The sequence below is a fragment of the Chiloscyllium punctatum genome, chromosome 36 (genome assembly GCF_047496795.1).
Source record: "Chiloscyllium punctatum isolate Juve2018m chromosome 36, sChiPun1.3, whole genome shotgun sequence".
Lineage (NCBI taxonomy): Eukaryota > Metazoa > Chordata > Chondrichthyes > Orectolobiformes > Hemiscylliidae > Chiloscyllium > Chiloscyllium punctatum.
The window spans coordinates 52,319,789-52,345,683 of NC_092774.1; the positions used below are offsets into that span (position 1 = coordinate 52,319,789).

General features: G+C 42.5%; 1 pseudogene; it reads left to right on the forward strand.

The window, feature by feature from the left end:
- Positions 1–7,601: 7,601 nt before the first annotated feature.
- On the forward strand, positions 7,602–20,901 carry LOC140460097 (uncharacterized; annotated as a pseudogene).
- The last annotated feature ends 4,994 nt before the right edge of the window (positions 20,902–25,895 follow it).

Genomic DNA, 25,895 nt, shown 5'->3' on the forward strand with positions numbered 1-25,895 from the left:
TTAACCACAGGTGACGACCCGGAATGCTGGAGGGTATAGAATGTTGTTGCTTTATTCAAGAAAAGCTGCAAAGAAAACCCTGGGAACTATAGACCAGTTAGCCTAACATCTGTGATAGGCATGTTGCTTGATAATATCCCGAGAGATAAGATATCCATGGATTTGGAAAGACAGCGTTTGATTAGGAGCAGTCAGCATGACTTTGTGCGTGAAACGTCATGCCTCACATATTTGTGAGAGTTCTTTGATGAAGTGACCAGAAAGGTTGATGTGGCCAGAGCTGTCGCATTTTTCGACATGGATTTCAGTAAGATCTTTGATAAGGCTCCACATGGGAGGCTGTTCTGTGGGTTGGATCTCTGGAATCCAGTGCATCTGGCAAATTAGATTAACAATTAGCTTGATGGTTGGAAGCAGAGGTTTGTGGAGGGATGCTTGTCTGACTGGAGGTTTTTGACTAGTGGAGTACCTCAGGGGTCGGGTTTGATCTCATTACTATTTACTATCTATGTCAATAATTTGAATGAGAGTGCACGAGGCATCACTATTAAGTCTTCAGATAACATTAAAGCAGATGGTATCGTGGACATTGAGGAAGATTATGAAAATTTGCATGAACACCTTGGAGGATGATCACCCGAAGTTCCAAGACCAAATGCTCCAGACTGCTGAAATGTTCTCTGATTGCTTGGGAGAACTCCTGTCTGTTGATTATTCTGAGGTGTCCATTCATCCATTACCTTAGCCTCTGCGCATTCTCACTAATGTACTATGTCTCAGGGCATCCTTGCCTGCAGCATATCATTAGACAACGTTGGCTGAGTCACATGAGTTCCAGCCACGTGCATGTTGGAAGGTGTCCCCAAGTGTAATGGTGGTGTCTGTGCCGACAGTCCAACACGTCCTGCAGCATCTATCGTGGCAATGTTGTATGGTGATGTCCTGAAAGCTGAGCAGTTTGCTGTGAACAATGACCTGTTTCACGTTTGATGGTTGTGTAAAAGCGAGAAGTGGAAGTCAAGGGATGGTCTTGGCGAGGTGCTCATCTGCATTGATAATGTGTTGCTGACTGCGAAGAACATGGCATAATTTTTTTGTCTCCTGGGAAGTATTGGACAATGAAGGGTACACTGTCATTTGCAGCTCCTGTCTGTCTCCCGAGGAGCTCATTATGCTTTCTTGCTGTGGCACGCAGAACTGGCGATCGATGACTTGAGCATCATACCCCGTTCTTATGACGCATCCTTGAGTACTTTCAAGTGCCCGTCAAGTTCCTCCTCAACTGAACAGGTCCTATGTGTGCATTGGGCTTGTCCGTAGGGAATGGCTGTTTTAATATTTATGGTGGAAGCTGGAGGAGTGTAGTATCGTGAGGCTATCTGTGGGTTTGCGGTAGAGTGAGGTGGTGAGGTGCCCATCCTTGTATCCAAGAATTATACAGATATTAGAGAGTAATCCATGGTGAGTTTGACGTAAGGATGAAACTTGGTGATATTGCTGTGTAGTTGTTTCAGTGACTTCTTACCAGAAGAAGAGCATATCATCTATATACATCGGGTATAGTGTTGGTTGGAGTTCCTCCATAGAGAAGAAGTCTTGTTTGAACCTGTGCATGGAAGTGATGGCATATTGGGATGCAGATTTGGTCCCCATGGCTATTCATGTCACATAACAAGTGACCTCACTGCACTACACATTCACCCCCCCCCCCACACACACACACACACACACGCACGCATACTCTTACAGACCCATAAGCTCTCTCTCATACACGCACGCACGTACCATCTCACAGAGTTATACCCCTTTACACTCACACATACACACACTGTCTCACAGTCACTCATACCCCTTCACACACACACACATCCAAATGCACACATACATATATAAGTATGTGGGGTGAATTTGTACTTGCAGAATTACATTTTATTTTGTTCAGAAGCTGTATGAATCCATGTAAGATACTTTCTTTTTATAGATTAGCATCAGCCTGAACATTGGGGCACAAACAGCCTCACCCAGGTCACCGCACACCTTTAGTGCATTGTCTGGGCCAACATTACACCTATTGTTAAAGTTCACCTGAGAATGTAAGTTTAAGAAAGTTCTGGGATTTAGATATGAAAAACCTGAAAACAACATGCCTATTCTAAAAGATGCGAGAATTAGCAAACAATTCAGGTCTTTTTCAACATATAATTTCAGTTATATCGCACTGTAAACTTTTCCTATAAATTCTGTGTCCCACAATCTTATACTCCATAACCACTTGATGAAGGAGCAGCAGTCCGAAAGCTCGTGCCTCCAAATAAACATTTTGGAATATAATCTGGTATTGTGTGATTTTGTATCTCTGCCAACTGGTACCAATGTCACAGCGTGTGCCCCATCCTCCGGCGGAAGGGGGAACTACATCTGAGCATCTTCATTTCGGCAGCAGATGGTTGGTAAAGTCACTATCATTGCTGACATTGTTAGGTATAATTTGGAGGTGCCAGTATTGCATACAGGTGGACAAAAGTTTAAAAAAAACTCCATGACACTGTGACCTTTGGTTGCAATTTCTGCGTGATATGGTGATGGTGCACTAACACCTGATGAAGGGGCAGCGCCACCAACAGGGGATTGGGGGAAGGATGAACCGGGGGGAAGGAACGAAATTGAGCCAGTGTTAGAGAGGGAGGAAAGGCATTGAGTCCGGCGTGGAGGACAACAATAGGAATGAAGCAAGGAATGGAAAGGGCACAAGAGTAATGGACCGAGGGAGGCGGGGAGAGGAATAGAGCTGGGTTGTGGAGGAGGGGGAATAATGAAACTGGAGGACAGTGGAGGGGAATACAATGGAGCCAGGTCCTTGGCAGTGGGAGAGGGATGGAACCTGTTGATTAGATTAGATTAGATTACTTACAGTGTGGAAACAGGCCCTTCGGCCCAACAAGTCCACACCGCCCCGCGACCCACCCATACCCCTACATCTACCCCTAACCTAACCCTACGGGCAATTTAGTATGGCCAATTCACCTGACCTGCACATCTTTGGAGTGTGGGAGGAAACCAGAGCACACCCACGCAGACACAGGGAGAATGTGCAAACTCCACACAGACAGTCGCCTGAGGCTGGAATTGAACCCGGGTCTCTGGCGCTGTGAGGCCGCAGTGCTAACCACTGTGCCACCGTGCAGTTGAATGGGGTGAAGGAGGGTGCCGGCGAATACAGCCATGGGTGAGGCAAGGAGAGGAATTGCGTGGAGAGTGAGGAAGCGATGAGACGGTTTGGAGCATAGGGTGGGAGATACGAGAAGAATTGGACCAGGCTTTCAGGGTGGAGAGTAATAGGCCTGTAGGTCAGGGATTGGGAAGAGGAATGGAGCTGGGTGTAGAAGGACGTAGAAGAAGAATGAAGCCGGGTATGAACAGAGCCCAAGTCCTGGATAAGATCATGCAGGAGCCATACATTCAACTCTGCAACATTTTCTGGGAAACAGTTTCAATGGGAGTCGAGTGCGTGTGCAATCATCTTGGTGATGTCACATGACTGGGCAATATTTCAGGTTTCCAGACTGGGGGAATGGTCAACTCTTCTGATCTAACTCCCCAATAATGTTCTGACTACTCTCTCATTCCCTCTCATGCCCTTTGTGCTCTTCCTCACTCTGGCCCATGCTCCCAACTAAGGGTCCCACTCATTCATCTCTCTGGCACTTGTAACCTTCATGTTGTGACCACACCATTCACAGTCTGGGCTCTCTACGCCACTTCGCCGCCTCTCCTTCCTCTCCTGCTCACACTCTGTCCCCATCACTATTTTTTGTATGACTTGCATCACATTCACTCTTTCTTCGGAGCTCTCTCTGTCTTTTGCTCTTCTCTTCTCTTCTTTCTTGTTCACCGTTTCTCTACCTCTTCCCATCGAAGGAGATCTTTTGGATGGTCCAGACTGGATAGCACTTCTTTAACACGCTGGCTGCTTTCATGCTCACAGTTCCCTCATGTCTATCCCAGAAATTACTGGATTCCTTCAGCTCCCTTTCATTGTCTTCTTTTGTGTGTTGATTCGTTCACTCTCTCTCTCTATCTCACTCAGTCACTGTTCTGCTCTAAACAGAAGAATTTGCAGTCGGAACCTCTAATCAGGCATCGCACCCGCACCTGAGAGAGGCACCACATTTGTCATCAACAAAATATCATCGAATTTTGAACGTGGAAGAAAAAAAGCCACTTTCATCGTGGGAAGGAACGATACGCATGTTGTATGTGTGACCAAGGAATTAGGCCGTCAGCTGGCCTCTCAAATGCTGTCACACTTGGAAGAAACTGTTCATCTGCTCCGACTGTGAGATGGGATTCGCTCAGTTATCCCACCTCTTGTGACACCAATGGTTTCACACTGAAGAGAGACACTTAACTTGCTCTGAGTGTGGGAAGGGATTCATTCACTCATCCAGTCTGTTGAGACACCAGCGAGTTCATACCGAAGAGGGATCTATTAAATTTCCAGAATGTGAGAAATGCTATAAAAATAACAGCAGTCTGATGTCCCACCTCCGTGTTCTCACCAAAGAGTGACCTTCTAATTTTCCTGACTGTGGAAAATGGTATAAAAGTTCAGGAGAGTTGATATCCCATCAACGTGCTCGCACTGATGAGAGACCTATTAATGTCCGAACTGTGAAATGCGCTTTAACCGTTCCAGTAATCTCAAATCCCACAGCCATGTTCACACTAACAAGAGACCATTCAGGTTCTCTCATTGTGGGACTACGTTGAGGCAATCATCTAACCACTCGAAACACCAGCGAGTCCACATTGGGGAGAGACCCTTTACCTTCAATGAGTGTGGGAAAGGATTCACTCAGTCATCCCACCTTCTCACGCACCAGCCAGTTCACACTGATAAGAGTCTTTTTTTCAATGTTTGGACTGTGGGAAATGCTTTAAAAGTTCCAAGAAGCGAATCCACCGCTACCATGTTCACACCAAGGAGAGTGAATTTGCATGCCCACACAGTGGAAAGTGCTTTAAAAGTTCTGGGGAACTAATGTGGCATCGACGTGAGGAGAGACCATTCAGATGTTCTCACTGCGGGGCTGGTTTTAACATAGAACATAGAACATAGAAGAATACAGCGCAGTACAGGCCCTTCGGCCCTCGATGTTGCGCCGATCAAAGCCCACCTAACCTACACTAACCCACTATCCTCCATATGCCTATCCAATGCCCGTTTAAATGCCCATAAAGAGGGAGAGTCCACCACTGCTACAGGCAGGGTATTCCATGAACTTACGACTCGCTGAGTGAAGAACCTACCCCTAACATCAGTCCTATATCTACCACCCCTTAATTTAAAGCTATGCCCCCTTGTAATAGCTGACTCCATACGTGGAAAAAGGTTCTCACTGTCAACCCTATTTAACCCCCTAATCATCTTGTATACCAGCGATCATCTGACTGGAGTGTACACCAGCGAATTCACACTGGGGAGAGACCATTCTCCTATATGGAGTGTGGGAAGGGATTCACTCACTCATTCAATCTGCTGAGACACCAGCATGTTCACAAGTGACTATGCGCTGAATTTTGCTGCTAACCACATAATGGTAACAACCATGTTCATTGTGTCTGTCGATGTTGATAACATCCAGTCTGGGTTTATATGTATAGCCTGAGTAAACGTCAAATACATCAGCTCTGTGTCAGTTTGTTAAATGTTCACAACAGTTCACTTTGAAAGGATCTCCCTCTCCCCGTCACCTCCATCCTCACCTCGAAAAAGTAGGAGGAACTCATGGAGCTTCTTTGTCATGATATTGAGACAATCCAATCTTCTGTTTCTGTTGATAGGTATATTTATTTAGCGTCATGTGTACTTTGTTATAAGCACTGCTCCACTCTCTGGCGCCACCTTTGATTCCTGGAGATGTCCAGCATAGAAACAGACTAGCGGTGCAATTTGTCCATGTCGATTAAATATTTTACCTTAATCTTGTTCAGTTTGCCAGCATTTGGCCCAAATTCCACTAAACCATTCCTATTCGTGTATCCATCCAGCTGTCTGTTAAATGTTATAAACCACATAATACCTGGTTATAATCCGATAGATTTCTTTGGAAATGCAAGCTTCTGGAGTGCCGCTCCTTCATCAGGTAGCTATCAGAGTAGGATCAGAGGACAGAGAATTTATAATGAAAGATCATAGTGTCATACAACTGATGCATTCTATTGAACAAACCTTGATTGCAGGTAAGTCTTTTATCTTTTAGAATGGGTTGCAGGTTTTGATTGATTGATATGTAAATCATATAACTTCTTCAAGTCACATTCTCGGGATAGCTTAAGGTTTTATAAAAAAACAAAAGTGACATCTGAGCTCAGGCAATTCGTTAAAGTTGTAGGGTTAGCATTAGAATTTATTCTTGGGTTAGACTGGTTCCATTCCCAGAGTTGATGTTGACCTGAAGGCTGGGCAGTTTGCTGCAAATAATAGTCTGTTTACGGCTTGGCTGTTGTTTAAAGGTGAAAAGTGGAGGCATAGGTTATGTCTTTTGCTCTACGTTCTGTTTTCTATTGTCCTACTCCACTAGCTATCTTACAAAGTAGCAGCATTTTGAAAGCTTGAACTTTCAAATAGACCTGTGGGACTATAAAATGGTGATGTGTGATTTTTTAACTTTGTCAACCCCTGTCCACTTCCGGTGCATTCACATCAGGGCTACCATCGACACTTAAATGTTGTAAGTGTGCCAGCTGCCACGACCTCCACTGGAAGCCCTGTCCACATACGCACCACTTTCCACATTAAAAAGGAAAATGATGTATGCGTGGAGTGGGCTGCTGGGGAAGTGTTGGAGGTTGGCTAAAACATTGAAAAATAATGCATAGAATATAAAGGCAGAAAGCAAACAAAGTTTACAGTCCTTCTTGTTCAGTGCTCAGCCATGGCTCGATCAAGACTCCGTCACCCGATGCTGAGACCATCACCAGTATGAAACAGTTGGCCAGCCTCGAGTCCCTTCGCTGCTACCGGAATAATTGTAGCCATTCTCTGTACCTCTTGCCTCCAAACAGACCACCGCAAGTATCAAACCTCTTTGGACCAATTTCACCGATGCTGCTGTCATCAATGCTTCCAGGTCCCTACAAAGACCCAATCTCACCTCTGCCACCGTTGACATAAGTCTATACTGGACATACTCCACCCTCACGACCAAGATCTTCAGAAATAGTTAAGTAAAGAATAAAACGTTGAAAAGAAGAGAACAGTAAGAAGAAGAGGAGAAGGAGCAATCAAACCCCTTGCCCTGGAGGCCAACTGTGCGACTGTTATTGAGGTTAATTATTCTGCTACATTTCCCTCTGGCACCATCCCCCATCTCCCCCATCCCACCCCGAGCAAGCTAATCCTCCATTTCAGGCTTCCCTTCCAAGATCACGGCACAGTCGGATGCTTCAGTCTGAGCTCATCTGCTCGCCAGTTCATTTTTTCTTCTCCTTGTTACTTTTGTTCTTCTGCCCCACCCCAAAATTTAGACTACTCTATCCTGTCTGGGAATGAAGCCTTGAGAGACGTGTGGGACCTGCAGGCTGGGTGGGAGCAGCGCATGTCGGGGCCGAGCCCCATGGAACAGCAGCAGATTGTGTGGGCTGGTTCCTGGGCCAAGACCCGGAGCGACAGTGGAATGGACCAGAGCTGGAGCAGCTTCACAGTGAGTTGTGGATGGATGCTGGCCCATGATGGAAGTGTTCTGAGGCCAGTAGGTATGGACTCACGATGGATGGAGACTAGAACGAAAGCACTCTATAGCCATTTTTATTATTATTCTGGAGTTCCAATGCTAAGCTATTTTTGTTTATACATTGTAACAACATTTAATTTATCTGTGACTAGGTACTCTGCACTTAATATAGTGCTAAGAGGCGACATTACAGACTTTTCATTGCACTCATTGGAATGTACGTAACAAAATAAAGGCTTTTTTATTCCATTCTTTAATCTCTAAAGTCTTTGAAGTTTGGTCTGATGTTACTCACCTACATTCTGCCACCAGATGTTTTCGCAGTTTATCAGGTGAGCTTACTCAGGTGTTCGAAATTATCAACAATTTTGACTTTAGGGAGAGGTTGAATAGGATAGGGCTGTTTTCCAAGGAGCATCGGAGGCTGAGGGGTGACCTTATAGAGAGTTATAACATCACGAGGGGGTATGGATAAATAAATAGACAAAATCTTTTCCCTGGGGTGGGTGTGTCCAGAACTAGAGGGCATAGGTTTAGGGTGAGAGGGAAAAGATGTAACAGAGTCTTAAGCGGCAACATATTCACACAAAAGGTAGTCTGTGTATAGAATGAGCTGTCAGAAAAAGTGGTGGAGCCAAGTACAATTGCAACACTTAACATGCATCTGAATAGTTACATGAATAGGAAGTGTTTGGAGGGATATGGGCCGGATGCTGGCAGATGGGACTAGATTGGGTTGGGTTATCTGGTCAGCATGGACGGGTTGGACTGAAGGGTCTGGTTCCATGCAGTACACCTCTATGACTCTGCGACTGTATGACAGAACAGAAAAGGACGTCCTTTTCCACCAGTCGTTAAGTGGTGCTGGAAAAGAACAGCCACTCAGGAGGCATCTGAGGAGCAGAAGATTCGACATTTCAGGCATAAGCCCTTCATCAGGGATGAATGAGGAAGGGGGTATAACCAAAATGTCGCTTCTCCTGCTCCTCGGATGCTGGCTAATAGGTAATACTTTTCCAGCACCTCACTCTCCGACTCTGATATCCATCATCTGCAGTGCTCAATTTCTCCCTGTTCCACCAGTTGGTGTGGACGTTACTGGCGGGGTGGGGGGGTGGGCGGGGTAATGGGAGGTGGGCGGAGTGGTTACAATTTCAAGAGAGAGCTGGAAGTGAGATGAGGAGAAACGTCCTTGCTCAGACTTTAGGATTTGGAATGTGTTGACTGGGAGAATGGGTTCTATTGAAGATTTCAAAAGTGAGTTGAATGCATATTTCATAGCGATTATTTGGAAAAGCTATGGAAAGAGGGCTGCTCAAGGCGCAGTAATGTCCTATGTTCTGTTTCTACTGCTAAATTTTGGTATGAATTTCTGATAAAATCCATTCAATCCCAGGAAACGTGATTCTGCTCTTGTCAATGGTATGGAATCCACACATTTCACTTTGTTTTTGCATTCCTTAGAGCCATTTGTCCATGTCAAATAACGTGGCCCATGAGGGGACTTGGGCTTTAGCAAATTCACTTTTAGCAAGCTTTATCACCAAATCTGCCTCACGATGTGAAGCAAACAATTCTCATAGATATTGCAAATGTTCCTTCGATGTGTGACTAAAAATCATCAGGTCACCATTATATAAGGTAATCTGGAAATGACGTTATTGGTTAATCTTTAAAATGTCGCTGGTTGGTTTTTCATACTAAATGGCATAACTTTAATTTTGTGCAGTCATTTGGCGTTACAAAAGCCGAAATTGACTTTGCTCTTTCAGACAAAATCACCTGCCACTACCCTCTGGCAAGTCCAACTTCGAAACAAAAAGATATTTGTCCCATATTTTCAATACAGTCTTCCAAACGTGGAATTGGAATTGCATCAGTCTTCACAACTGCACTGACTTTGCGATAGTCCACGCAAAACCGTTGGTACCATCTGGTTTTGGAAACATTACAATGGTTGACCTCTAATCACTGAATTTCGCTTCAACTATGTCGTCTTGGAGCTTGCATTTTATCTACATTTGAGCCTTTACCAATTTTAGAGGATCATGCCTATAAGGGATTTGCTTAATCGTAACACCATTTCATATATCTATGTCATGCACAAGTAAGTTTGTACTTCCCAGCTTATTTCCACATATCTCCCCATGTGATATCAATAACTCTGTCAGTTCATTTCAATTTTACGCCGGAAAATAACTCAATCGTTTATCGAACTTTTTTGACAACTTCCTTATTGTCCAATTTAATTTGAGGTATGTCTAATACAGAATCATCTGAACTTGGTTCTTCATGATCGGTTGTAATCAATAAGTCTCTGTTTGTATTCCTTGCCTGTAAAAATAGTTTTGGAGCATATCCACGTGACACAATCCGGTAGATTTCTTTCTGCCTGAAGTCCCTATGAAATAGTTCACCTCACAAAATTTCGTTTCGAACTGATACGTTTCACTAAATCTTGCTTATAAAGATTCACCTATCACTGAAAGTAACACTAACACCTACATGTCCGATAGCAAAATTGCAAGTTTTTGACTGCTTTTTAGCCAAATTTCCCGCTCCATTTAAACAGTCCCTTAAATTTGACACGTAGTCCAAACATGGTATCTGATAACTCCGACTTGACAATTTCTCCTGAATCAATTTTAACTGTCCTCCAACTTCATGCCCAATAATTAATGCAAATGGACGAAATTTGGTCGATTCATTTGGCACATCTCTGATGCCAAAACATCCAAACTGTATTTATTTTTCCCAATCATGTGGATAGTCTTGATATCAGTTCTGAGTATGGTATTTTATGTCTGATGCCACCTTTCTGACGTTCCTTGTGTTTCGAGATGGTATGCAGCAAATTTGTATTGTTTTCATCCCAAGCCATCAATAACATCCTTGAATAATTTTTTTATAAAGTTTGACCCTTATTAGTTTGTATCCCTATGGGTAATCTGTATCTAGTGAAAGATTTGAGTAACTCGTATTCAATCCTTTTAGCTGTGAGATTGTGTAATCGAATAGCCTCTGGCAATCTAGTGAATGCATTCATTATTTCTCAAAAAATACTCATTCCCAATTCTTTTTTGTTTTTTGCGTCCTATGCAATAAATTAAGCCTCAAATGCAGGAATTCTCTAGTCTATCTGTATTCTCCTGTATTCTCTGACAGTTCCTTAAGCTTTCTGCTACTCTACCAATCTACATGTCATCTGCAAACGTGCTGATCATACTAACAGTGCCCACTTCTAGATTATTTATGTATATTACAAACAACATTGGCCCCAACACTGACCACTGTGCAACACCACTGGTCACCTTTCTCTATTATGAGAAACTCCCTTCAACTACTACTGTCTGTCTCCTGTTGCTCAACAGGTTATTTATCCACCTAGCTAGAACACCCTGCACACCATGTGACCTCACTTTCTCCATTAGTCCATGGGGAACCTTATCGAATGCCTTACTAAAGTCCATGTATATGACATCAACAGCCCTTCCTTCATCTATCAACTTGGTCGCTTCCTCGAACAACTCTATTAAGTTAGTATGGCACGATATCCCCCGCACAAAACCACGTTGCCTATTATGGATAAGCCCATTCCTTTCTAAATATAAATGCATCCTATCCCTCAGTAACTTCTCCAGCAGCTTTCTCCCATTGATGTCAGGCTCACTGGTCTGTAGTTCCCTGAAATATCCCTTCTACGCTTATTGCACAGGGAAAACATAAGCAACACTCTAATTCTCCAGCACCTCAGCTGTATTTTAGGATGCCACAAAGGTATCTGTCAGGGCCCCAGCTATTTCCTCTCACCTCCCTCGGCAACCTGGGATAGATCCCATCCGGTCCTGGCGATTTATCCACCTTAATAACCTCTAGCCTACCCAACACATCTTCCCTACTTACGTCAACGTGATCCAGACTAAACAAACTTCTATCTGCAATCTCAATATTCATCATGTTCCTCTCCTCAGTGAACAACGACGTAATATAATCATTCAGAATCCCATCCATTTTCTCAGGTTCGACACACAGCCTTCCTTCGTTATCCTTTTGAAGTTTGAAGGGATTTGGGCCTGGTGCTGGCAGGTGAGGCTAGATTGGGTTGCGATATCTGGTTGGCATGGACGGGTTGGACTGAAGGGTCTGTTTCCATTCTGGACATCTCTATGACTCCATGACTCTCTGACTCTAAACGAAATAAACTTCGATTTTTAGATTGTGCTCAATAAGAAATAAGACATTATTCTCCTGAAGACGATGTGAGCCCATATGGTTGGATGGATTATTTTTGCATGGATTGCTGACTGGCTGAGCAAATGAAACTGGCCAGCTGGGATGCGGAGGTCTTTTTCTGAATTGCAACATGTAATTAGTGGTGTGGTAAAACTATGAGTGCTGGGCCATAATTATACCCAATAGACACAACTTAGATTATGAAAGTGGCTATACTCTTGTGAAATGTTTGCAAGACACGATAAAAAAAAGTTTGTTGTGAGAATATTATGAAGACAGCTCAAAAGCACATTGACAGGTTAAGCCAAAAATAAACTTGCCACCGGAATTTAATGTGGAGAAATGGAAGATTATGGTTAGTGTCACTTTGGGAGGAAGTCTAGTGGAAGCAAATGTTAATTAAAGTGAGAAAAACGACAGAAACCCGCAGTAAAGAGGAATTTGTGAGTCTTCACCCATTAATCACACACACACACACAAAATCCTCACCCTTGATTGCAGCAGATATCATGGAAGGCAAATTAAATGGTGGTCTATATTTTAAAGGAAATGGGCTATAAAATTAAATAAGCTTTACTAAATCTGTAGAAGACTCCAATTAAGTCAAATCAGGAATACTGTAAATAATGTTGAGCCTTTTGTATTAGGAAATATATATTGGCTTTGAAGGCAGTCCAGAAAATGTTCACTCGCTGAATAGCAGATAGAAAGCATCCAAACATTGAGGAGAGTTTGGCCTTTATTCTTTGTAATTGGCAGATTGAGAGGAGTTGAAATAGAACATAGAACATAGAACAGTACAGCACAAAACAGGCCCTTGAGCCACGATGTTGTGCTGACCACTGATCCTCATGTATACACCCTCAAATTTCTGTGACCATATGCATGTCCAGTAGTCTCTAAAATGACCCCAATGACCTCGCTTCCACAACTGCTGCTGGCAACGCATTCCATGCTCTCACAACTCTCTGTGAAATGAACCTGCCTCTGACATCCCCTCTATATTTTCCTCCAACCAGCTAAAACTATGACCCCTCGTGTTAATCATTTCAGCCCTGGGAAATATTGTCTGGCTATCGACTCTATCCATGCCTCTCAGTGAAGTATATAAGATCATCGAAGGACTTGATTTAATATATGCAGAAAGGGATTTGTTTCCCACGTGAGATTTCCGAGAGTCCGATGCAATAATCTGAAAATAAATGTTCTAATCTGTGCAACAAAAAAGAGGTGGGTATTCACTCTGTCCGATGGTGGTGAATATGTTGAGTTGTTTTCTGCAGAGGGCTGAAGTAATTGGTTCTTTGCTTATTTTGAGAACACGGTTCACATCAGTACTGGAATCACGTGTTCTGGCGGTGCTCGCTTCACAATGCAGTTGAGAATGATCAGGTTCGATGCAATCTCATTGAATAGCGGATCAAACTCAATGAAGGGAATGGTCGACATCTGCTCACATGTATTGTGTCCCAGTGATTGTCTTAAATCAATGGTAGAATGAACGTGAAGAATTAAAATCATGTGATTATGTTCTGAAATAATGTACCCGAGAATTCAGTGAAACCATATGCAAACACAAAACAACTAATGGATAACCAAAATAAAACAAGAATGACGAGGAGATGGAAAAGTAGAATTATCTGAGATATTTTTTAAATGAGTGGGCATCGACTAGACATGGCTCAAAAAATGTTGATTTTTTTATAAATACAAGAATTATCATATGGATTTACTGCATATAAAATGGGCAGTTACTGAGAACAGAAGACCTGCATTTAATTGTTGGAACAGTGAAGAGCATGAATGAGACATGACGGCAGGTGTCAAAATGTGCATTTCCATTCCTATGAATGCCATTCCAAATACTGTTAGTTACTTATTGCATTGAGACTTACAGTTTTGTTTGTGTGGTGGGACTAATTTATTCTTGGCGGTTCAGTCAAATAAAAACGCTTACGTAATTTGTTTGTTCAAAATGAAGGAAATCACTTCGTGCATTTCCGTGGAGACTCTAAAGGATATATAATGAATGACCGTTAACCATCTATTAGAATTCACTTCCGCTTGTTTTATCACAATCAATTAGATTGGATTCATTTAGAACATGCTTCAAACAACTCTATGGGTAGAGATCATTTACTATGTGCTCCTCGCTATATTTGCTATTCCTGGTAAGTGCCTTTAATCAATAAATTAATATAAATCTTTGTAGTTCACTGCTGTATTGTGTTTGGTAATATTACGTGCCATCGATTGTTTACAACTATGCAGATTTCTAATCAATAATACGTCTGCACCACTGAATTTGACGTGTTTTCGATGCAAATTTAATCTTTTGTCTCCTGCTTCTACCAAACAGGAAATTTGTGCTACAAGGTAAATTTCTCTTTTGCTGAATAAGACATTAAAACAGGAAAGTTTATCATTGGACATAATACTTGGTGCATCTCGTAGTCTGGAATTATGTAAGTGCCATCACAGAAGCTGATGACAGAATTACAGTGACCATAAATTATGGGGAGTAATTAACATCCTCGAAACGCATTTCATATGTGCTGAGCCACATGACACCACGAACCATATGTTTTGTGAAACACCCCTCGTTTTAAAATCATATTCGAACAGGAACATCATCTGACCCTGATTCTAAGTAAACTGATTGGCACACATTTTGTGACTTACCAAATTTTCCAAAAACAATCCTTTGAATTACTTGGTCATGAGTGCACATTACTTAAAAGTATTACACTTCTGAATTATGGAAGAATTTCTCACAAATGTGATCTTTTACACACACGTTAATTATAAAATAAGACAGGTATTGAAGATTGGCCAAACCGGATGATTTTCCTCTTCCCATTCTATCAGAGAACTCTCCATTCCAGATTGTTTAAATCTATTACTATTTTCTCCAGTTCTTGTCCTCCACATGTACCTGTCATTTTCTATTAAATGATCTTTCTAATCAACGATTCCCAGTAATAATTCCGCATTCTGACTGTTCTTAGGCTATTATTCCTTAAATTATTTTGCGAATTTATTGATGATTGCTTCGCACTGACGACACTTAGAATTGAACGGCATCACAGGTGGAGATATTTACAGAATGTTTTCAATTTCGACCTCCTTTATAATGTAGACATCATTGTTTTGACACACCTTCTGCCTACTCGCATCCACAATAAAGATGCTACATTATTTACCAATAGTGATAATACACAACTTATAATTCTATTTTTAAAAATTATTTGTCTGTCTGTTCAAAACGTTGGATTTTCTCCCCTCATTTACATAGATCATGCCAAGTGTTTTGCAGACATGCTTCCTCACTCTCTCGGCGGAGCAGGTAACGGCTGTCAGATGGTGTTTTCTTAAAGTCGCTGTATAGTCCAGTTATTGTTTTTCTTTAACGGCTAAAGTTTAAAGTGTTTTTTTAAGCGCCTCGCGGACCCGGAAGCTGGTGTCGCGCTAGCTTACCTGGGAAGGTTTTTTTTATAAAAGCGCGCAGCTCCAAGCCTTCGGCCTCATTCTCTCGGCGGAGCAGGGAACGGCTGTCTGATGGTGTTTTTTTAAAGTCACGGTATAGTCCAGTTATTGTTTTTTTTTAATGGCTAAAATTTAAAGTGTTTTTTTAAGCGCCTAGCGGACCCGGAAGCTGGTGTCACCCCAGCTTACCTGGGAAGGTTTTTTGCTTATAAAAGCGCGCAGGCGAGGAACCCGAGGCACTACAGGGGTAGAGCCTCCCACCCGCCTTCCTCCTCTAACCTAATAATACGACCCGTGTGGTAAGCGCTGCATTTTGCTTGTTTGTTTCTTTAGATCTAGTTTTTAAGGTTTACCTTTTAGAGGGATGGCAGCGAAGGCAGTGCAATGTTCCTCTTGCAACATGTATGAGGTGAGGGAAGCCATTAGCGTCCCTCCTGATTACACTTGCAAGAAGTGCACCCATCTCCAGCTCCTCCAAGACCGTGTTAGTGAACTGGAGCTGGAGTTGGATGAACTGCGGATCATTCAGGAGGCAGAGGTGGTCATAGATCAGAGCTTTAGGGAAGTAGTTACTCCGAAAGTTATAGACAGATGGGTGACAGTGAAGGGGAGTGGGAGGAAGCAGCCAGTGTAGGGACCCCCTGCGGTCATACCCCTCAAGAACAAGTAGACCGCTTTGGATACTTGTGGGGAGGATGACTTACCAGGTGGAAGCAACGAGGTTCAGGCCTCTGGCACGGAGTCTGTCCCCGTTGCTCAGAAGGGAAGGGTGGAAAAAGGTAGAGCGATAGTTATTGAGGACTCAATAGTGAGGGGCACAGATAGGCGGTTTTGTGGGGGTGACAGAGACTCACAATTGGTATGTTGCCTCCCAGGTGCAAGGGTACGTGATGTCTCTGATCGTGTTTTCTGGGTACTTAAGGGGGAGGGGGAGCAGCCCCAGATCATGGTCCACGTTGGCACCAACGACATAGGTAGGAAGAGGGGTGAGGATGTTAGACAGGCTTTCAGGGAGCTAGGTTGGAAGCTCAGAGCTAGAACGAACAGAGTTATTGTCTCTGGTGTGTTACCCGTGCCACGTGATAGAGAGTCGAGGAATAGGGAGAGAGAAGAGTTAAATGCGTGGCTACAGGGATGGTGCAGGAGGGAGGAATTCCGGTTTCTGGACAACTGGGGTTCTTTCTGGGGAAGGTGGGACCTCTATAAACAGGATGGTCTACACCTGAACCTGAGGGGCACCAGTATTCTTGGGGGGAGATTTGCCAGTGCTCTTTGGGAGGGTTTAAACTAACTCTGCAGGGGCATGGGAACCTGGACTGTAGCTTTAGGGTACAGGATCTTGAGTGTAGGGAGGTTAGGAACATGGCATCGATATCGAAGGAGGGTGCCTGTAAACAGGAAGGTGGCGTGAAGTGTGTATACTTCAATGCCAGAGGTATAAGAAATAAGGTAGGGGAGCTTGCAGCATGGGTTGGTACCTGGGACTTCGATGTTGTGGCCATTACAGAGACGTGGGTTGAACAGGGACAGGAATGGCTGTTACAGGTTCCAGGGTTTAAATGTTTTAGTAGGGTCAGAGATGGGGGTAAAAGAGGGGGAGGTGTGGCATTGCTTGTCAAGGATAGTATTACAGCGGTGGAAAGGACGATGGAGGAAGACTTGCCATCTGAGGTCGTTTGGGCAGAGGTTAGAAATAGGAAAGGTGAGGTCACCCTGTCAGGAGTTTTCTACAGGCCTCCTAATAGTCCGAGAGAAGTAGAGGAAAGTATTGCGAGGATGATTCAGGAGAAGAGTGAAAATAGCAGGGTGGTTGTTATGGGGGACTTTAACTTCTCAGATATTGACTTGGAAAGCTCTAGCTCCAGTTCGTTAGATGGGTCGGTGTTTGTCCAATGTGTGCAGGAGGGTGTCCTGACACAATATGTAGACAGGCCAACAAGACGTGAGGCTATAGTGGATTTGGTTCTAGGTAATGAACCAGGCCAGGTGTTAGACTTGGAGGTAGATGCGCACTTCGGGGGCAGTGACCACAACTTGGTGACTTTTACTCGAGTGATGGAGAGGGATAAGTGTGCACTGCAGGGCAACAGTTATAGCTTGGGGCAGGGAAATTATGATGCGGTGAGGCATGACTTACGATGCGTGGATTGGAAAAATAGGCTTCAAGGGAAGAACACAAATGATATGTGGAGATTGTTCAAGGAACAGCTAATGGGTGTCCTTGATAAGTATGTACCAGTCAGGCAGGGAGTAAAGAGTATTGTGAGGGAGCCGTGGTTTAATAAGGAATTGGAATCCCTTGTGAAAGGGAAGAGGGCGGCCTATGTAAATATGAGGCGTGAAGGTTCAGTTGGGCCGATTGAGAGTTATAAGGTAGCCAGGAAGGATCTAAAGAGAGAGCTAAGAGCAGCGAGAAGGGGACCTGAAAAGTCCTTAGTTGTTAGGATTAGGGAAAACCCAAAGGCTTTCTATAGGTATGTCAGGAATAAAAGGATGACTAGGGTAGGTATCTGTCCAGTCATGGATAGTAGTGGGAAGTTGTGCGTGGAGATGGAGGAGATTGGTGAGACACTAAATCAACACTTTTCGTCAGTATTCACTCAGGAACAGGACATTGTTGCTGATGTGAATATTGAGTCACAAGTGATTAGAATAGATGGCCTTGAGGTACGTAGGGAAGAGGTCCGGGGAATACTGGAAAGGATGAAAATAGATAAGTCCCCTGGGCCTGATGGCATTTATCCTAGGATCCTCTGGGAAGCTAGGGAGGAGATAGCGGAGCCATTGGACTTGATTTTTATGTCGTCGTTGTCTACAGGAATAGTGCCAGAAGACTGGAGGATAGCGAATGTGGTCCCCTTGTTCAAGAAGGGGAGCAGGGATAGCCCGAGTAAATATAGGCCAGTGAGTCTCACTTCTGTTGTGGGCAAAGTCTTAGAGAGAATTATAAGGGATAGGATTTATGAACATCTGGATAGGAATAATGTGATCAAGGATAGTCAGCATGGTTTTGTGAAGGGAAGGTCGTGCCTCACAAATCTTATTGAATTCTTTGAGAAGGTGACCAAGGAAGTGGACGAGGGTAAAGCAGTAGATGTGATGTATATGGATTTTAGCAAGGCGTTCGCTAAGGTACCCCATGGCAGGCTAATGCAAAAACTACGGAGGTATGGCATTGAGAGTGCATTAGAGGTTTGGATTAGGAATTGGCTGGCTGAAAGGAGACAGAGAATAGTAGTTGATGGTATAGTTTCATCTTGGAGTGCAGTTACTAGCGGTATTCCACAAGAATCTGTTTTGGGACCATTGCTGTTTGTCATTTTTATAAATGACCTGGAGGAGGGGCTTGAAGGGTGGGTGAGCAAGTTTGCGGATAACACGAAAGTCGGTGGAGTTGTGGACAACGAAGAAGGATGTGGCAGGTTACAGCGGGATATAGATAAGTTGCAGAGCTGGGCAGAAAGGTGGCAAATGGAATTCAATGTCGCTAAGTGTGAAGTCATTCACTTTGGTAGGCGTAACAAGAAGATGGATTACTGGGCTAATGGCAGACTACTTGGTAGTGTGGATGAGCAGAGGGATCTTGGTGTCCATGTACACAGATCTTTGGAAGTTGCCACCCAGGTAAATAGTGCTGTGAAGAAGGCATATGGTGTACTGGGCTTTATTGGTAGAGAAATTGAGTTCCGGAGTCCTGAGGTCATGTTGCAGTTGCATAAGACTATGGTGCGGCCTCATCTGGAGTATTGTGTGCAGTTTTGGTCGCCATACTATAGGAAGGATGTGGAGGCATTGGAACGAGTGCAGAGGAGGTTTACCAGGATGTTGCCTGGCATGGTAGGAAGATCGTATGAGGAAAGGCTGAGGCACTTGGGGCTTTTCTCATTGGAAAAAAGAAGGTTTAGGGAAGATTTGTTAGAGGTGTACAAGATGATTAGGGGTTTAGATAGGGTTGACAGTGAGAACCTTTTTCCGCTAATGAAGTCAGCTGTTACTAGGGGACACAGCTTTAAATTAAGGGGTGGTAGGTCTAGGACAGATGTTAGGGGTAGATTTTTTGCTTAGCGGGTTGTGAGTTAATGGAATGCCCTGCCAGTAGCAGTGGTGGACTCTCCCTCTTTATGGTCATTTAAGCTGGCATTGGACAAGCATATGGAGGTTATTGGGCTACTGAGGGTTAGGTAGGCTTCGGTTGGCGCACCATCGAGGGCCGAAGGGCCTGTACTGCGCTGTATTTTTCTATGTTCTGTTCAACTTCAAAGGACTACTCTTCCCAAATGATAATTTTGCAGAAATAAGAAGAAGCCGTGATCTTATTTGCATCGTCTATTTCCAAATTCTTTTTCAAGTAATACTTCCTTACACATTTTTCGGAAGCAAATGAGAGTCTTGTACCTGAGCCCAAGACTGTCACGTGTCTGCTAATTCTTGGTGTTGGTGGCATAAAACCAGTTAAAAACGCTTAAATGTGTCAGTCAATCCACACCGACACAGGTCCAGTGCCAAAATCCAAACAAATGGTCTAAAACGTCCTAATCTTTTTTTCTATTGTTTATCTTACAGTGAATATCATGACAGTTGTGATTCTGTACCAGAGGAAGTGTGGACTTTCCACCTGCACCATATACTATCTGACGGCTATGGCAACATCTGATCTGCTGATCATTGTTACTGAAGTCATATTCCTCCGTGTCAATTATCACTATTTCCCAGTAAATTTTCTGAACATCACACCTGTGTGCACGGGTATCTATGTCCTGCTTAGAGCAGCATTAGACTATTCTGTTTGGTTCACCACTGCTTTCACTTTTGATCGATTTGTGTTCATTTGTTGTTCAAGACTGAAGACTAACTATTGCACCAAGAAAACTGCAGCTGCGGTTATCTCAACAACTGTAATTCTGTTCTACCTGAAAAACATTCCAATCCACTTTAGATTTAAACCTGCCATGATGTCAACAATATTCCATGGTTCTGCTCGAATAAGTTGAGTTACAATACTGACCCGAGATGGATTGGATTTAGGGCGTTCGAAAAGATTTTAACACCAATGATACCATTCTTTTTAATTCTGTTACTCAACTCTCTTACAGTCAGATTCATTTTCGTGGCCAGTCGAGCCCGTAAGGCACTGAAGTGTCAGAAGAAGGGAGGCGATCTCGATGACACAGAAATGGAAAGCAGAAGAAATTCTGTGATTTTGTTGTTCACCATTTCAGGGAGTTTCACTCTTCTATGGTTGGTTTATGTTCTGTATATTTTTGGTGTCTTTCGCGCCATTGATCCATTCGGTATACGTGTTCATGTTGCATATATGCTGCGGAACTTAAGTTGCTGTACAAACACATTTCTTTACGTGGCGACACAGTCCAAGTTCAGAATGCAGGTGAAGAGTCTGCTAATGTATCCAATTGCATCAGTTGCTGAACTATTTACAAAGCTTTAAAGTCCAGCATGTGAAGCCTTGGATTTCTTTTTCTGTTCCCAAGTCAAAACGGTAGAATTAGCTAGAATGGGTGAAATCAATCCTCTGCTGAAACAGTAGTTTTATTTTGAGTTCTTCAGTACCATTTGCTAGGATCTTAAACCAGGGTTTGGAACTGCAATTCATCTCTCCCTGTTACTCTTTCTCTCAGAATTTTCTCTTTTTTTGCCTTTTGAACTGGATAATTGCATGTGAGATTATTTATTTTACTGACCACGCCTTTGACAAGTATACGTTTATGAAGTGTTACTAAATTGGAATAGTCACTGTTTCGTGGTGAAGTAATCTATTAATCTGTTAGGTTTTCCAATTGAGTTAAGCCAATTCATTTTTTTACGTCTGTTTGTATTTTAACTAATGTGCATGAATAGAATGTGTTTTGTTTCAAGACTGGTAGGTTAACCAATCTGATTGGATCCAGATAGCAAAGCCTGACATGCCTTTAATACAAGACGACATTAGGTTCTAAAGTGTCTTCTTAATATATTCTAATGAGATCTGCTTTGAACCATAACAAGCTTGGACTCGTCCGGGATTAAAATCTTTACAATTCCCGGTTGTATTTAGGATTATTGGATGTTAAAACAGTGAGTGGCGAGTTGTTGCTTTTATTTTTCCATTTTGATGCTGCATTCCATTGCTTAAAACGAGTGTGGTTTGCATAATAATGGCTTGTTCAGTCACAAAGACGTATCTGCGAGCCGAAAAAATCTTCTCTTCAGGAGTTTTCAGGCAGTGAACTGGGCAAAACTTTTGGAATTGACAAAAAAGAACTGGAGTTGTAGTTGCTTGCGTTTGTGAGAAAAAGTGAAATATTTGTGGCAATTGGAAGGCATTTAAAATGAATATTAATGTAATTGGAATCTTGGGAGAGCTAAGATGGAAATGAAGCAGCTGGGGTTGGCATCAAAAGAAAAACACTCAACAAAGAGAAAAGGAAACGAAACAATTTTAATTCCGATTAAAAGCAGGGAAAGAAAATGAATCGAAAGCTCCAGCAGTATAATGGGAGAAAATACAACAACGGGAGAAAACGAGAGTTTTGGGCATTCAGATCTTGGAAATGCAAATTCAAAGTTTACTTGAAATAACGGAAGCTGAGGGTGAAAAGTAGGATTAGTGATGAGGACAGTGATGAAGAGAAATCCCATCACAACCAAACCTGCTGAAGTATGATCAAACGCTGCCTAAGCTTTACAAGAAAGATTTCATTTCTTTTGAGAAAGAGGCGAAAGATATGAAATGATCAGTGACTATGTGACTCCTTTTTGATTTAAACAAGGTTGATACCTGAGGAGTTGAATGAGATGAAATATGCTACCTCAAGTGTATATGAGCTAATTACAGCAGCAAAATATACCGTGTCCTACTCGAGAAGTGCAAACAGACGACGATTCTTGTGAAATAGAGCAGGAGAAGTGATTGAGTTGGCAGTGGGGACGCTCTTTGGGACCAGTGACGCCAGTTTTATTAACTTTAAGGTAGTTACGAAGATGGAAAAAACTGCTGCACAGGTTCAAATTCTAAATTGGAGCAAGGCGAATATTCATGGAATTCGACATGAGCTCGGAGGGTTTGATTTGAGCAGCTTGTCTGCAGGCAAAGTGACCTCTGGCAAGTGGCAGACTTTTGAATGTGAGGTAGCTAGAGGCCAAGGTCTTCATGTTGCTGTGAGGGTGAAGTACAAGGTTGGCAGTGAAAAGGAAACATGGATGACAAAAAAAAATCGTGGCTTTGATCAGTAAAGAAAAACAATGAGGATGTATGTCACAGAGAAAGGCAGCTGGAATCAAGTGAATCCCTCGAGATGTATTGGGGAAATTATTGTTTATTGAAGGAAATCAGGAGTGCGAAAAGGGGGCACAAGATTGCCTTGGGTGGGAAGATTAGGGTGAATACTTCTGGAGTGCCTCAGGAATCGGGGCTGGATACCTTGCTGTTTGTAATATATATTAATATTTTGAAAGAACACGCACGAGATGTAACCAGTACGTCTTCGGATGACACTGAAATAGATGGTATCATGGATAGTGAGGAACAGAATTAAAAATTGCAGCAAGGCCTTGATCGGCCTGAAAGTGGACTGAGAAACAGTGAATTGACTTTAATATAGGTAAGTGTAAGGTCTTGCATTTTGGAAATTAAAATAAATGCTGGAGAATCATGGTGAATGGAAGGGCCTGAACGATTGCAGTGGAACAGAGGGACGTTGGAGTTCAGATGCATAGTTCACTAAACGTGGGGTCACAGGTAGACAGGACAGCGAAGAATGCTTTTGACACATCAGTTAAGCATTGAGCATCGAATGGAGAGAATGCAGAGAGACATAGATAGGATGCAGAGCTGGGCTGAGAGGTGGCAAATGGAGTTTAATGTGGACAAGTGTGAGATGATACACTTTGGACGGAATAATCGGAATGCAAATTACTGGTCTAATGGTAAGATTCTTGGGAGTGCAGATGAGCAGAGATCTCGGTGTCCATGTACACAGATCCCTGAAAGTTGCCACCCAGCTTGACAGGGTTGTTAAGAAGGCAGACAGTGTTTTGGCCTTTATTAATAGAGGGATTGAGTTCCAGAACCAGGAGGTTATGCTGCAGCTGTACAAAGCTCTTGTACGGCCACACTTGGAGTATTGTGTGCAGTTCTGGTCAACACATTATAAGAAAGATGTGGAAGCTTTGGGAAGGGTGCATGGAGTAGTGTCGGTGGGATGGGCTTCAGATTAGTATGACAGGTCGGCGCAACATCGAGGGCCGAAGGACCTGTACTGCGCTGTAATATTCTATGTTCTATATGTTCTATGTTCTAATCTAGAACTTTTGTCTTCAGAGCATCGGAGTCTGAATAACGGTCTTGAAGAAATATATCAGATCATGAGAGGCATGGATAAGGGGAATGCACTTAGTCTTTTTTTCCCAGGGATGGGAAATCGAGGACTAGAAGGCACTGGTTTAATATTTGAGGGGAAATAATAAAAGGGAACCTTAGGACAGATTTTTTACACAGAGTGTTATACATATGAAATGAGCTGCTGGCAGAAGTGTTTGAGGTGGGTAAATTAACAAAATTTAAAGGGCATTTGGAAGAACACATGGATAAGAAAGATTTAGAAAAATATGGGCCAAGTGCATGGAATTGCTGTTAGCAGAGGTGGGCATTTCTTTCAACATGGACCAGTTTGTACCAAAGTGCTGTGGGACTCTATGACTTTTTATGATTCTAAGTCGAGAGACAATGTTTCAAGAATCTGAGAAAGACAGGCCAAACATACATTGAAATTGAAAGGTAAAACCAAATAAGTTCGATAGGTGGAAAACGACTAATTTTTAGGAGTTCAATCATACACTTCCTGAAGTATTCAGCGTTAGTATGGAGAAGCAGAAAGTTAAGATTGCAAAATAAACGGCAGAAGTATCTGATGATCATGATTTGATTCATAAAACAAACGTCTGACGTCAATTGCATTCTGTGAAGTTTATAAATTGGAGAAAGAGAAGTCCTCAAGCGTTAAGGGAGAAGAAAATCTCTTTGAAGATAGTAAAGGTTGTTTCTCATACGGTAAAAAGGATTCAAAGAACTCGAAAAGTACACAGAAATATGCTTAGGTGCTTTTGCTAAAATGAAGTAGGCCACATAAATTCGCAGTTTTGATTGCACATGAAAACAAAATAATGCAAATGGATGTAATGAAAATAGGACACACCAGTGAGTTTTGTTGCATTAGGATAGGAAAGCATGGTGGAAAGTAAAAAAAAAAAACTGCAAAGGAATGTACAAGCTGGTCAGCCGTTACTTGAGAGGAAAGTGCCAGATCTCTTTAAGTAATTTAGTGCACAGCATGGGTTATTCATGTATGTCAGGCGGAGCAAGTGGAAAAAATAAAATTTGAATACCCAAGTCAATCATTGATCGTGGAAAATCTGAAGGCTTTCAGAAAGAGCATTTGAATAAAAAAGTGGCAAAATGTGGAATTTATGTTGAAACCAAACCTTTTACTTTATTTAGTGTGAAGTTGGAGCGTCTGATGGAAAGTGAAGAAGTGGTGGTCGGAGTGATAGCGAAATTCTTGGATCTGGAAATGCAGGTTATGTTTAGTACTGACATTATTGCATTACGGATGGTGTGATACATCTTATTGTTCTAAAACCAGTGTAAAATCAAGCAATCGAGGTGTTACAGGAAATATATCCTGGGAGTTTTTCTTCATTGTAGGTTAACAATGTCTCAAACCCGCAGACTGAAACAGGAGAGGAAATCAAGAACTAAAGATAAAGAAAGTGAGGCTGAATGATCAAAGACTATGTATAATCAATTGTTTGAAAAACAGACACTCAAGAAGAGGTGAGGGATAACTCGATATTTTTAGTTCAGATAAATTAGTGGCATTTCAATGTAAATATAAAAAAAAATATAACAATCGTATAAAAATCATAGACAGGAATGGGATTTGTGTGTATCCGATATATTAATATTTAAATCGAGTCTTGATGAAAAAATAGCGACCAACACTTCAGCTGATGGTGAATCAGAGCTTCAAAAGCTTATGATTTCCAATAAACCTGATAGAATGTAACCTAGTTTTGTGTGAAGTTTGACTGTAAGCAAATCTCATGTAAAGTGATAAGGAAACTGACAATCTCAGAGAGGAACTATACAAAACCAGAGACAAGAGAACTCAAACCAACTGACTGGGAAGTAGATCACTCTGTTTCCTGGCAGTGTAGAACTAAAAGGGACATGAGGCAGATAACAGGTATCAGTTTTACCAAGATAAAAGGAGGTCAGCACCCTTTCATGTAATTGAATGGCTTGCGTGCCTGACGACCTCAGTCTCAGCCCCATTAAAGGTACTATTGAAATAGAAATGAGAAAAGCTACGCTTAGAAGAAAGTGTTTGGAAGGAGGTAGGAAAGCATTGTAGAAGGTGAACAGCGTGGTAGTGTACAAAGAAA